This window comes from Pygocentrus nattereri, chromosome 23, assembly GCF_015220715.1.
Source record: "Pygocentrus nattereri isolate fPygNat1 chromosome 23, fPygNat1.pri, whole genome shotgun sequence".
Lineage (NCBI taxonomy): Eukaryota > Metazoa > Chordata > Actinopteri > Characiformes > Serrasalmidae > Pygocentrus > Pygocentrus nattereri.
In genome coordinates, this window is record NC_051233.1 from 15,714,458 (window position 1) to 15,730,767 (window position 16,310).

Sequence of the window (16,310 nt, forward strand, 5' to 3'; positions counted from 1 at the left end):
AGTGAGCACTGTTGGATCAATTGTGGGGTAATGAAAGCTGCATCATACCACCCACGCACTGCCAGGTCAAAGCCATGCCTCAAAACTCAACATCAGAGCAAGAAGGAGACTTGAGAGTGAGGCCACAGAGAGGCCAACAATCACTCCAAAGGAGAGAATGGGTTCAGAGTCTGAGACTGGGATGAAGCAGTCAAAGAAACAAACACACAACTGGCCTGTATGAGGTAGTGTCTAGAAAGTAGCCTTTACTGAAGAAAAAACACATTAAATATCTTATATGTGGTATAAAGCTTTGTGGTCAGGTGAGACGTAAAAGAGTTTTTTAAGCTAAAATGCAGCACAAATAGCAGTGCCTATTCCTCAAGAAACACCATCTCAACAGTAAAGTAGGAGGGCAGCATCGTGTTGGTAATCAGTGAGGACAGGGCATCTTGTTAAAATTGAAAGACGGGTGGTTGGTGCAAAATACAGGGATGACAATCTGCTTTAGTTTGCTAAAGAACTAAAGCTTGAGAGAAAGTTAACCATTATCCCAAGTACAAGGAGTGGTTGAACAACAAAAAGGTAAATGTTCTAGAGAATCTTTAGCACTATTTGAAAATTGCAGTTCACAAGCAACATCCAACCAACCTGGACAATCTAAAGGCCTGGCAAAAATGTGTAAAGCTGGTAGAAGCTTACTCTAACAGTCTTAATTGCAGTAAAAGGTTGTTCTACCAAATTCTAGTCTGAATGGTAGTTGAATACCTCTGTAAGACATGATATGTTGGTATTTATTTATTCATTTATTTATTTATTTTCTACCTACTTACAACGGAGGCACTCTGAGATTTTACCCTGATCTGAGCGAGGCCCTGTCAAGGAAACGCGCAGCATACAAAGAGATTAAACACCTTCTTTTTGAAAAGAAGGTTCGCTTCCAACTGCTGTACCCAGCTCGCCTGCGAATACACCTTAACACGGAGATCTTTACATTTCATACCACAGAAGGAGCTCTGGTGTTCTTCAATGAACGGTTCTCCCCAGCTAAATGAGGTCATCACTGACGGGACTGACTGGTTTGCTTGAACGGCAAACTGGACTACGTTACTCAAACATGGAACTAGCTGCGAGCTACTGGCTGTGAACTGCTAGCTGCGAACTACTGGCTGTGAACTGCTAGCTGCGAGCTACTGGCTGTGAACTGCCAGCTGCGAGCTACTGGCTGTGAACTGCCAGCTGCGAGCTACTGGCTGTGAACTGCCAGCTGCGAGCTACTGGCTGTGAACTGCCAGCTGCGAACTACTGGCTGTGAACTGCCAGCTGCGAACTACTGGCTGTGAACTGCCAGCTGCGAACTACTGGCTGTGAACTGCCAGCTGCGAACTACTGGCTGTGAACTGCCAGCTGCGAACTACTGGCTGTGAACTGCCAGCTGCGAACTACTGGCTGTGAACTGCTAGCTGCGAACTGGTGGCCTGCTACTTGTCAGAACTCGGACTGGCTTCTTTAAGCGATCAACATGATAATGTGTTGAATATGCAACGGTAGGTGCTTTCTTTTTCTATTACAACTATTATTGTTGTTGTTGTTATTTGGATTGATGCCATTATTCTGAGTGGGACTGTTTTCCATTTGGTGATCACCACTATGTATAAGTTTGGGGGATTTTAACTTGTCAAGTATCGATAGATTTTACAGGTGTTTGGTCTCCTCTACAGTGTAATGTTCAGTTTATTGATAATATTGGGTGTTTCTATAGCATTGTGTGATTTAATATTATAGCCTGCAGTTAACCAAATCTTGGTAGGTTAGCATAGGCGTTAATTATGTGTGTTATATTGTTTGGTGTTTTTGTATATTTTTACTGGTCTTTTTTAAACTTTGTCCGATATGTTAAGGTCAGGTCAACATCAGGTATTCAGTCACTCCATTATTTCCAAAACGTGTATATATGGACAGTAGGGTGAATGCTAAACTAATACGGGAAGGGGCTGCTACTCAATTTGTCAGCTGGAATGTGAAAGGCTTAAACGGTCCTGTTAAACGAGCAAGAATTTTTACACATCTTAAAAAACTAAATTCAGAAGTTATATTTCTACAAGAAACACATCTGCGTAATATTGACCATAGCAGACTTAAAAAACCATGGATAGGGCAGATTTTTCATTCTTCATTTAACACTAGAAGTCGGGGTGCTGCCATCTTGGTACATAAAAAGGTTTTATTCTCAGCTCAAAAAGTAATTTCTGACCCACAGGGGAGATTTATTATAGTAGCTGGATTACTCCATCATGTTCCTGTCCTCTTACTGAACATATATGCTCCTAACTGGGATGATGTTGATTTTGCTAATAAAATAATATCTCTTCTACCAGATATAAATTCATATCGTCCAATTTTTGGTGGAGACTTAAACTGTGCAATGGACCCTGTACTTGACCGTTCCAACCCCAAAATATTTACTACATCAAAATTTGTGCAGACATGGTCAACATTTTTGTTTGCACTGATTGGTTGCACTGATCCATGGCGTGTCATCTACCCTGATAAAAAGGCCTTCTCATTCTTCTCTCATGTCCACCATTCCTACTCGAGAATAGATTATTTTTTTGTAGATAAATCCCTCCTCCACTGTGTTAAAGATGTAGAGTATCATGCTATAGTAGAATCTGACCACTCCCCTCTATCTTTGGATTTAATGATCCACTCAACCCCTAAATCATATACTCCTTGGAAATTGAATACAGCGTTAATATCAAATGAAAGCTTTTGTGTGTCAATTTTGGCAGCTCTTGATAATTTTATACTGGAAAATAAATCTGATCTACCATCTCCTTCAATTTTGTGGGAAACTCTGAAAGTAGTTATCAGAGGGGGAAATAATAGCTTTTTCTTCTATGCTTAACTCAGCCAAAACACTTGAGCAAAATCAACTGATTAGTGATATAAAGAAGATAGATCATCAATACTCGACTTGCCCTTCTCCAGATCTATACAAAGAACGGATTAAGCTCCAGTCACAGTATAATCTATTGTCTACAGACAAAGCAGAACAAGCCCTTTTTAAATTACGTGGATACATATATGAAAATGGAGAAAGAGCAGGTCGGCTCCTAGCACGACAGTTGAAGGCCAGGTCAGCGGTCCAGCTTATCCCTCAGATTTGTAGCTCGAGTGGTGATATTGTTAAAGACCCAACACAAATTAATAACATTTTCAAAGAATATTACATGAAACTTTACTCATCAGAAGCCCCGCAAGACCTTTCAGAAATGACCACCTTCTTGGAAGATCTAAAAATTCCTGAATTAGATGAAATAGTTCGAGCTCAACTAGAGGAGCCGATAAAAATTGAAGAGATCTTGGATTCAATTGCTAAAATGCAAAACAGCAAGGCGGCTGACGGCTATCCAATTGAGTTCTATAAAAGATTTGCTAGTAAGTTAGCCCCAATACTTCTTCAAATGTACAATTACGCATTACAATCTGGCTGTTTACCCAAGACTTTAACCGAAGCCTCCATCACACTCCTTTTAAAACCAGGTAAAGATCCAGTGGAATGTAGCTCCTATAGACCCATTTCATCACTGAATGTAGACGTCAAGATTTTGGCTAAACTTCTTTCTATTAGATTGGAAAAGGTTATACTTAGTTTAATTTCTCCTGATCAGACTGGATTTATGCAAGGACGTTCTTCATTTGCAAATATACGTAAACTGCTCAGTGTTGTATACAGCTCCCCACATTCTGAACTGTCAGAGGCTATTGTTTCGCTCGATGCTGAAAAAGCATTCGATAGAGTGGAATGGGCATATATGTTTGCAGTATTAAAACGCTTTGGATTTGGTCCAAAATTCATTTCCTGGATACAGTTGTTATATACCTCCCCTACAGTCTGTGTAACTACCATTGGATTAAACTCTGATTTCTTCTCCCTTTCTAGAGCTACTAGGCAAGGGTGTCCCTTGAGCCCGAGTTTGTTTGCATTAGTTATCGAACCCTTATCAATCTTTCTCAAGACATCAACCAACTTTCAAGGCATATGCAGAAGGGGAATAGAATACAAGGTATCTCTATATGCAGATGATTTAGTATTATATATATCAGACCCATCATCTTGTATACCCCAAGTTATTAAAATGTTAGACCAGTTTGGTAGTTTCTCTGGTTATAAAGTAAACTATTCAAAGAGTATATGTTTCCCTTTAAATTGCACTGAAACGTTTAATCCAAACTCTGTTTTACCGCTTTGTACATCGTTAACAGGATTTAAATACCTGGGAGTATATATTCCTCGCTCATTTAAAGAACTCTACTCTAAAAACTTTACACCTCTTCTGGATTAACTCAGAGAAGATCTTCAGAAGTGGGATGCTTTACGTCTATCTTTAGTAGACCGAATAAACTGTATTAAAATGATGATTTTGCCAAGGTTTATGTATCTATTTCAAAGCCTTCCTGTTTTTTTAACAAAAAATGCTTTTTTTTCTTCCCTTGATAAACAGTTATTATCATTTGTCTGGGAGGGTAAGACCCCTAGAATACATAGGAATCTTCTTCAGCGACCAAGAAGTATAGGAGGTCTTGCTTTCCCTAATTTTTTATACTATTATTGGGCAGCCAATGCACAAAAGATAGTTCTATGGTATCAGTGCCCACAGTTAGACTGGTGTATCTCAGAAGCAAATTCCTGTATTAATTCATCATTGTTAGCTCTAGTTACTACTAATTTACCTCTACCCATCTCAAATTATACATCATGTCCAGTTGTTAGATCTACTTTAAAAATATGGTTTCAATTCCGACATCATTTTGGCTTCAACAAGTTCTCTAACTTGGGTCCTATATGTAATAATCACTTATTCATTCCTGCAAAAATGGATCAAACTTTCAGTGTCTGGCATATTAAGGGTATAATTAGATTTACAGATCTGTACATTAGCAGAGTTTTCGCATCTTTCACTGACCTTGCATCTAAATTTCAGTTATCATCCTCATCTTTTTATCGTTACCTTCAAACCCAGAATTTCATACGCAGTCAATGTTCAAACTTCCCAATTTTACCATCTAAAAACATTTGGGAGAAAATTCTTGAATCGTCAGTGTTTAGCAAGGGTCTGATCTCAAGAATTTACAATATGACTATCAATACTGATAATGCACGAATGGATCGAATACGAACTGCGTGGAATACAGAGTTAGATGTAGTATTATCAGATACCACCTGGGAGTCTGCCCTGAATATGATCAATAAATCATCATCTTGTGCCCGACTTAATCTTATCCAGTTTAAAGTACTCCATCGAATGCATTACTCCAAGACTAAATTGTCAAAAATTTACAATGGGGTAGATGAATTTTGTGATTGCTGTCGCACTGCTAGAGCTGACCTTACTCATATGTTCTGTTCTTGCCCAACGTTATATAATTTTTGGCTCACATTTGCAGAATGTCTATATTGTCATTATGTCTATATATGTCAATGTCGTTCAAACTCAAAATATTAAAAAGGGAAAAAAAAACAGGGAAAAATAAATCTTTTCAAAAAGCAACTTGGGAAGTAAGTATAAAAGAAGTATTGAGTACTTTGTAGAACTGCTGTGGAAGTTTGATAGAAACTATTTTTCTTTTTTTGATGCATAAACTTCATAAACTTTAAATGATTAACTTCAAAAGTCAGAGAAATGACGTTGCAAAGCCCTACAGATACTGTCACCAACAGAACACAATGAAATCAAACACAGAAATTAATTAGCACTTTCTATGACTGAAATGGAACAGAGTAGTACATTGCTTTCCTCACAAATCTGAGCGCGTGTAACTAAGTAAATGTAATAAGCAGCTAACCACTTCTGCTTTTGATCTACATTTTGTTATTGCTACACACTGGTGAATGTGTCTTCTGGCCTGTACTCTAGGCCTTTACATGAACAAGTGTACCAGGGGTGAACCTTCACCCAAAACACCTGAGTCTGTAAACTCTACCACTCCCATCTTCTGGATCAGAGATTAAGAAAGGATTGTGGATCGTGCATCGTATTTCCACAACAAAGATGGCTTTACAAGTCATGTGGGGGGGGGTCTGGTTTGGCTGGGCCTCTGCCAAACAGTACCAGACTGCTGAAAGTAATTACACATTCTTTTAAGTTACAGATGAAATTAACTTTATGGAAAACATGCAAATTAGTCTACTTACTTGAGAGTTTAATTGAAGATTGTTCCACACTAAGTCAATGGAAAACACTGCAAGATAGTGGACAAATGTCAAAGTGCCATTTTAGTGCAACTGACCATTCTTTAAATAACCATGAATAAAATCTTCAAGAAATTCAAGGCTGAATGAGATACTAGAGAAGATAGAGAGAGAAGATTAAAGAAAATAAAGTATTATTTTAGAGAGAGAGAGAGAGAGAGAGAGAGAGTTACCCCAAAAGATTGAGCAGTAACAATGTAAATGCAGAAGTTTATCAAGACCCTGAGTGTTACATTGAGAAAAGGGCCAGTTTCTAACCTTGGTATTATGAAGAAATGGAGCAAAAACATGTAAAGTTTGGGAGGAATGTGGGGGGTGTGGTTTAGGAGGAGTGACCGATAATATAATAAAATAAAATATACTACATAAAATCGAATGTACTTGTTAGCATTTCTTACGCACAATTTGCTTTAACTGTCACCACTGAAACCTTTGGTAAAGCATCAGTAGTTATGATTGCTTTGGTAGTGACTAAATAAAATGTTTATTGTTCACTTATTTTAATAAAATAATCACTTAAAGACAAAATGATTTTAGTCTAAAATCTTAACTCAGTTACCCAGCTAGCAAAATATAAATAAAGATTCCTACCTGTCTGCATAAAGTAGCTGGTCCGAATACAGCATGTTTGCTCACTTTCAAATAGCTTTTGCACATTTCTAAACCTCTTTTTATTAACCACATGTATAACAATCAACAGCTTTTGCTTAGGTGTAACCTTTCATGTTCATTCAAATATAGTATAACAGAGAATGCAAACAACCATAAAAGGAAAACCAATTGGCCAGTCCCAATCTATACAATACAACACAGGTGAATACAGCTGAACAATCATCTGCCACAATTTTAAAAACATATTGTGCATGATCATTTATTAAGTCAGTTCTTAAAGTTTTGCATGTATGCATGAATGAATTACCATGATAACACTAGAAATAATTTGGAAACTATTGCTTTAACTGTCTTACAAAAATATACAACTTGCACACAACACAGACAAAATGGGTGGAATGGCAATAACATAGGAAAGTAAACAGTTACCATATGCCATATTAAACAGATATTAAAGAAAAACACTAAACTGGTAAGTGCACTACACCATTGTGCTTTAGTATAAGTAAATACTCTTTACCCATTTGCTACCTTGTATTTATGCTCATTTTCCATTTGATTAGGTCAACTTACCATATAAGTGCACTTTGCATTTCTGCAATTGCAGAGTGTAGTCTATCTGAATACTTTGTTAGCCCCCATTCACTCTTTTCTTCAATGATCAGGTGCACCACAGACACCACAGAGCAGGTATTATTTTGCATCCTGTGATAATTACAAATGTCCCAAAACTCATACGTTTCGTCCTAAAATTATTCTTCTCTTGAATATCACTGAATCCCATAGCAATGTTAATATTGCTCAGCTAATGCAATTGTGCATTGAATTGACGTCATTAGAATGGCACCCTCCTTAAAAATGCACAAAACAGCACACTTTGCCTGTGTGGTAGTGTATTTCTGTGGTTAGACTGAGGGCAGAACAAATGAAACAGGTTTCCCCTGAAGTTAACTGTTCTTCGTCTGATACTCACTAAAACACAATAGATCTTTCTGTTCATAGCTTGATTTGGCTCTATGAACTTACCTGCACTCAGGCTAATTCAGTATAGACTCAGCTTATTATTACCAGAGCTGGTTTATGAAGAGTCTGGCCATTTCCCCCATTTCAACAAAAACAATGATTGCAAAACACCAAGGAATGCCCGCAAGCCAAAAACGAAAAAGCCAAAATAGTTTCTAATCACTTGCCCAAAACTTTCCTTTAATTTTAGAAAGTAAAAGGATGTATTTCACTTAAAAGCAAATAAAATATATATTTTATTTCTTAACAGAAAACGTTCTTTGGCGGGACGCTGAGTTCTGATTGATTGGTGAGTGGAGCAGATCATTGGCTGTTTGCGCTCACAGATGTCATGGACATACATGAGGCGCTGTTTTAAACTCCTGTAACTCAAGTTTAAAAGCTCTTAAAATATAACAAAAGCATTAAAGTGTTTTATGGTATTTACTGTAATTGTATTATTTTCCATTAAAATGTTTAAGCATTTATAAACTATGATTTTGCTCAAACGATCCATCTCAACCCATTCATTTTGGACTCGCTTGGGAGCGCCCTCTAGCATTTGAGTGGTAATTCTCCTCTCTACAAGTTCTCTGATATTACTGTTAACCCTTAAAAAGCTGATTTAGGCTACCAAAATATCCTAGTTCTTCTTGTTCAACTTTTTTCCCATTTCAATTTAAATGATTAAATTACATTCTGAATTGCTGAAACAGGGGCAGATGCTCACAGGATGCGGCTGAAAGCAAAATAAAAACAAGGGCTGTCTCTAGGGGCCTGTGTTTCATGTGCAAAGCACCCATTTCATGAGCACCCATTCAGGCAAACATGTTTGATATTTACGACTCAAAAAGTTCATCAGCCCTGTAGATAATGAGTGATTGAAACAACAGCGAGATCAGAGAGCTAGAAGAGTGGAGAAAAGATGAAAACAAGTGCATGCCGCCTGCCTAAAGCAGACAACGGAGCACAGAGAAAGAGGAGCTGCGAGTAAAATGTTTGATCCTAATGTCAACGTATTCTCCTGATCAATGCACACTCCTGGGTTCATGACCTATGGGGTTCTGGCCCATGGTACGCATAAGGCCTTATGGCTTGCGTCTTACAGAGGCCTCAGCTTATGCTTGTCCATTCATATGGTTAGTTGTAACAACAATATCCAATTAGCAATGTTTTAACACTATCTGCTGGCTAGGCTCCATGTACCTGGACATCATAAACGTCCTTGGAGCCCCTGTCTTATGACTACTTTCTCTCTCTATTGTCCTGTAGCATGATACAAGAGACTTACATATAAATGTAACAGTACACACATACACACAGCTCAACAATAAAACACAGATACATAATATTATGCTTAACCTCCTTACATGTCACAGCTAAAGTTTGTTACTTAGAACATTCGCTGTATTGGATCTCAGGAGAAAAAAATAAGATGCATAAGAACTTTGGAAGATTAAATGCAGATATGTGCTTATTACAGGAAACTCACCTAACAGAAAGAGACCAAACAATTCACAGCATATTTTCAGCCCATTACAACTACAAAGAGGTGCAACCATCCTAATAAGTGAAAAAAATCTTTCACACACAATTCCACTATCGCTAACCCTGAAGGTTGATTCATTATTATAAATATTACTATTAACAACAATACAGTGACTATTGCAAATATCTATGACCCTAACACTGATAATCCCACCTTTTTTCAAAAAGTTTCTGAACAAGTCTCAGATCTTTCAGACTCTCCCATTATAATTGGTGGTGATTTTAACCCAGTCATCGATCAATGTTTAGACAGAACAACCAACTCTAGAATCATTCGTAATTGGACGTCTACAGAAACACAAAAACAGTTAGTGAGCGATTTCGGTTTTGCCAATGGTTGGCGACTAAAACACCCCAACACAAAAGAATTCACATTCTACTCACCAGTCCATCATTTATATTCACATACAGATTACTTTCTAATAAGCAACTCACTCAATCATACACTGCTCAAAAAAATAAAGGGAACACAAACAACACAATATAACTCCAAGTAAAGCGTAGTGTCCAGAGGCTGGAGGCGCTACCAGGAGACGGGCCAGTACACCAGAAGATGTGGAGGAGGCCGTAGGGCAGTGGGTCAGTAATGGTGTGGGGTGGCATTTCTTTGGAGGGCTGCACAGCCCTCCATGTGCTCACCAGAGGTAGCCTGACTGCCATTAGGTACTGAGATGAGATCCTCAGACCCCTTGTGAGACCATATGCTGGTGCGGTTGGCCCTGGGTTCCTCCTAATGCAGGACAGTGCTAGACCTCATGTGGCTGGAGTGTGTCAGCAGTTCCTGCAAGATGAAGGCATTGAAGCTATGGACTGGCCCGCCCGTTCCCCAGACCTGAATGTGATTGAGCACATCTGGGACATCATGTCTCACTCCATCCACCAACGCCACGTTGCACCTCAGACTGTCCAGGAGTTGGCGGATGCTTTAGTCCAGGTCTGGGAGGAGATCCCTCAGGAGACCATCCATCACCTCATGCCCAGGCATTGTAGGGAGGTCATACAGGCACATGGAGGCCACACACAATACTGAGCCTCATTTTGACTTGTTTTAAGGACATCACATCAAAGTTGGATCAGCCTGTAGTGTGTTTTTCCACTTTAATTTTGTGTGTGACTCCAAATCCAGGCCTCCATTGGTTAATAAATTTGATTTCCATTGATGATTTTTGTGTGATTTTGTTGTCAGCACATTCAACTTTGTACAGAACAAAGTATTCAATGAGAATATTTCATTCATTCAGATCTAGGATGTGTTATTTGAGTGTTCCCTTTATTTTTTTGAGCAGTGTATATCATGCTTACACAAATTCATCACAATACAATATGCGAATATTGCCCTGTTTCAGTCATCTGGGAAGAAAAACAACATAAACCAGTTCTAAAGTGGTGTTTTAATACATATTTGCTTGATGATTCTGAATTTTGAACCTACATCAAATTAGAATGGGCATATCCTTCCTAGAAATAAACGACTCCCCAGAAATCCAATCTACAATATTATGGGAAACTGGAAAGGCAGTACTGAGAGGGAAAATAACATCATATTCTACATATAAGAAAATTATTGGGTCATTAAGGACCCAATGGGAAAAATTATGCAGACCTCAGATGAAATTAATAACATGTTCAGAAATTATTATGCAAAGTTTTACTTATCAGACCATGACCCAAAACTGGAAGATATAAATACTTTTCTCAAAAATATTAAACTGCCAAAGGAGAAAAAAAGCAGTCACTAGAAGAACCAATATCATTAGAGGAGTTTCACAAAGCCCTAAACCAAATGCCCAACAATAAAACACCAGGTCCAGATGGTTTTCCAGCTTAGCTTTACAAATATTTTTGGCAAATACTAGCACCACTCTAAATATCCTTCGAGATCAATAAAGTATCAGTCTGTCTATCTATCACTCTTCATTAAATTAACAATTTCTTTTCACTACATTATGCAGGTTTGTTTTTGGAGAGTCATTTATTCAAAGGATTAAGATCTTATACACCTCACCCATGGCCACTATAACCACTAATATCACAGCCATTCACAGAGGCACTAGACAAGAATGCCCTCTCTCTCTCCAATTATTTGCTATATTTATAGAACCAATAGCTGCAGCACCCAAACACTGAAAAAAACAGGTCTGCTTTAAAAATGCAACAATAGCAACAACTCTGACAGCTTGGTGGAAATTTCACAAAATCACAAACTGTCTTCTCTCTGAATATTATATGACCTCCTTGTAAATAAAAAAAAATTGCACTGTGCATCCTGGATTGATAAAGGTATTACACACCTTAAACACATCTTCCACAACAATACCCTGATATCACTCATATCTTAACAGCACTGGCAGCAATCAGTTCCTTAAATTCCACCAGAATTCTAGAATCTTTACTGTGCTCCATAATTGAAGTGACTGAAAATCCTTTAGATCTACACCTCGCAGTTTCAGGTTTTTTGAATATATCCTATCCAAACAAACTCCTATCAAAAATATACAAACTTGTTTCTAAATCAGACGCAAAAATTATTTTGCTGACTATACTATGAAGGAAGATCTATCCATCACTCCCAATGCTGACTTCTGGTTACAGATATGCAGAAATATTGGATTACAGGTGCTGATCTATGGCTCATACAATATAAAATCACCCACAGAATACATTACACTGGACAGATGTTGTTCAAGATGGGATTTACCAGCTTTGAAATCTGTTCTCATTGTACACAGAATACCACGGATAACTAGAAAAGTGCCTTTCCTGAAGGTAACGTGGAATAGTTGCGCAGCGGATACTATGGAAGTTAATACAAGGAACAGGGGATGAAAAAACTACATATGGAAGAGTGCTGGTCAGTAAGGTGGTGGATTAGATCTTGTGGACCTGACCTGAATGAGTACATGTACTTCGGTGGCTGTTGGGAAAAAGACAGATTGAGGCTTTGTTGGGTTAGAAAATGAATGGGACTCTATGGGAGGAATGAGGGATGAAAAAAACAGCATACAGATGAATGCGGGTCAGTGTGACTGTGGATTAGAGCTTGGGCACCTGCCCTGAGTGAGTACATTTAGTTTGTTTGCCGTCAGGTAAAGAAGCAATAGAATTTGAGTGTTGACGAAAATTAATTGGACTCTAAGGACGGAACGAGGGATCAAAAATTGATAAACAGGAGTGTGGGTAAGTATGGCTATGGATTAGAGGTTAAGGATGTGCCCTGAGTGAGCACATGCATTTTGGTGGCTGTCAGACAATGAAGTAATAGAGTTTGAGTGGTGGTAAAAATGAATGGGACTCTATGAGAAGAACGAGGGATGAAAAAACAGAAAAAGAGGAGTGCGGGTAAGTATGGCTGTGGCTTAGAGCTTAGAGAGGTGCCCTGAGTGAGTACATTTTGGCCTTTCGTGCAAAGGCTGTCATGGTGGCGAAAATGAATGGGACTTAATGGGAGGAACGAGGGATGGAAAAACGACAAATAGTCCCTGTGAATTTGTGGTTGGGGGCCTGCCCTGAGATAGTGTATGTGAAATGCTGTCATTCAGGCAAGCAGAACTGTAGATTATCATATAATTTTCACCCCATTCATTCTCAGTGTAAACTCAGTGCTACCTTAAAAGCAGTAACACCTTAAAAAATCATTATGTGTGCTGCTACTGCTGAGCATTAGGCTGGGAGCATGTGAGACATTGTGCTCTGTGTGTGAGTTTGGAGTTGGAGTTGGAACACTTGTAAACTGTGGGACTAGTTACGTGGCAAAGAAACGGCAGAAAAATAAGAAGAAGAAGAAAAAGAAGAAGAAGAAGAATATAAATCGGATAACAGTATAGTTGCGCATTGCTAAAGCAACTATAATTATACCTATATTATATAACTATAATTATAACTATAATTATACATGTGGCACTGACCACCTATAAAACATTTCTGGCAACAAATTGTGTATTAGCACTTTGTTTAAATGTCTGTTAGGAGACACATCAGCAATCAATATGACAAACAAAACTTCCACCGCCCTACTCACAGCCATAACCATCGCCAAGAACACAATTCTCATGAACCGGAAGACAAAAAAACATCATTACTGTCATTGTTTGACAATTGTTTGACAATTGTTTTTGGAAATCATGGATGTCATGTCCTCCGGGCCAAAGAGGAAAGGGACTGTCCGGATTATTGCCCATGGCATGGGTAACTTGCACATCTGTGAAGGCACCATTAATGCTCAAAGGTACATACAGATTTTGGAGCAACATATGCTGCCATCCAAGCAACGTCTTTTTCAGGGACATCCCTGCTTATTTCAGCAAGACAATGCCAAGCCACATTCTGCACGTGTTACAACAGCGTGGCTTCCTAGTAAAAGAGTGCGGGTAATAGACTGGCCTGCCTGCAGTCCAGACCTGTCTCTCATTGAAAATGTGTGGAGCATTATGAAGCGCAAAATATGACAACAGAGACCCCGGACTGTTGAGCAACTGAAGTTGTACATCAAGCAACAATGGGAAAGAATTCCACTTACAAAGCTTCAACAATTAGTGTCCTCAGTTCCCAAACGCTTATTGAGTGTTGTTAATAGGAAAGGTGATGTAACACAGTGGTAAACATGCCCCTGTCCCAACTTCTTTGGAACGTGTTGCAGGCATCAAGTTCAAAATGAATGAATATTTGCAAAAAACAATAAAGTTTATCCATTTGAACATTAAATATCTTGTCTGTGTAGTGTATTCATTTTAATATAGGTTGAAAAGGGTTTACAAATCATCATATTCTGGTTTTGTTTATGTTTTACACAACGTCCCAACTTCATTGGAATTGGAGTTATATATGTAAAAATATCTGCTTCCATTAAACACAAAAACACTCAGTTTGACTCAATCTGGACACCAGTTATTAACTTTAATAACTTTATTTTTCATTAAAATTAATTTTCCCACTAAATCAACTTTCCTGGAGAAGCTGATATACTGAGATCCAATATCCAGTTCCAAACTACACTAAATAATCATACATCCCCCCTTACCACACCCACAAACATACACAAGCAGAATTCTGTCGCTGTACAACAATGCTTATTCTTATAACGCTACTGGTGTTGTTAACGTTTGCTTTTCATCAAGTCCAATGCATAATTTGTCATTATTATTATTATTATTATTAATTTTATATTTTTTTCTTCCCTTTTTCTTATTTTGTCTATCTGTCTGTTTGGTTTTGCTTATATATCCTCCCTCATGAATGTATTACAAATAAAAATAAAATTTTAATAGTCCTCCAATGACGGGGATGGAGGAAATGAAAAAAAAAAGAAAAAAAGAAAATATGAAAGATTATGCTCTATTTTTTATGTGTGCTAGGCTTTGTAACTGGTATATATCATAATTAGAAATGCTCTATAGAGCTAAAACTAGCGCCACAATTCAGTCCCCACTCCTAACCTTACAGGACATTTCATACATGCCTTAAACTGAAAGTTTTTCGAGGCTCTGCGTATACATTTTCTCATGGAAAAGAGTAAACATGAAAAGAGTAAATAGCTTACTTTGAAATATTTTGCAGATAGAGGAAAATTTTTCTAATACTTTAAACAGTATTATATGTGCATTTAATGACAGATTAGAGGAATGAGAAAAGCTGAAAATAATACATTCAACACAATCAGGCAGTTTGCTTGTACTAGACTTTTTAAAGACAACCAGCAATATCATTTACTGCCACAAGAGGGCGACATTATAATGAAGCATGTGAATGTATTTCTACTATTGTTATATCTCTTTTTGTTTCTCTGAACATGCTCAAAATTGTCACAGCATTAAAAACAATTTCAATGGTAAAATGTTTCACAATCAGAAGCTTCATATTTTTTAAGTTTTTGAAGGTTTGAAGTTCAGGGTTTGTTTACCTTTTGCAGTTATCGCTAGCTATCGCTAGCTTCCTTTTCCCCATCAAAGGTCAACAAAGGACTACTCTGGACGCACAGTGTGAGGATTTTATTGCATTCAGCATCAAACGCATTAGTTCTGATGTAAGATGATTAGTACTGGATCAAAAACAGCACTTCTATCCATCTCAAGGGTATTCGGTGGATCATCTGTCCACAGCCCTTTACCTTACGCTTGGCATTGGGTACGATGACCTAACTGGTGTGAGGACGCTCCAGAGCATCCTATTCTGTTGCCAGCGCTTTTAATGGAGATTATATAAGCAGTGTGTGTGTGTGTGTGTGTGTGTGTGAGAGAGAGAGAGAGAGAGAGAGAGAGAGAGAGAGAGAGAGAGAGAGAGAGAGAGAGAGAGACTTGGTTAGGATTTTAATGTACACTGCAACACTGTTAGGAAATGTAGACGTCATTGAAGACTTCCAGACATTTGAGGGCGCTAAAGAGTTACTGCTGCAGTGTAAGTCACACCACGTTCCGGACAGCCACAGCGTAACTAAAGTGAAATATATATAATATACAAATATATATGGTTGTGTACATCATGATTCCTGACATTAACCCTTATGTAAAATGAACGTTGTTTGTGAAGCATATTGCATTATAAGACTCACATTTACAATGAGTAAAAAATGACTATCATCCTTGTACATTTGTGCCCTATCCTGTGCCTTTTGTCTACCCAGCACTTTGCAATCTTTCTGAAATCTTACTGATTCAGTCATTTCATTTAAAATAGAACATGATAACAGCCGAACACACATCAAACATTCTATCAAAGCACAGCAGTCCCCACACACTCGTTATCTAACTCTGTGATCTCAGCACTGTCGCTCCCCGTATGACAGGTGTCAAAAAAACAAACTAGCCGCTGATCAGTGCATTGATAAGCACATGGGTGGGGGATTTTACGGCTGCGTGGTGAATCGACTCACAGGGCCTTTCGAATATATGAATAGTTTCCTGTCACTGTCCCTTTTTGC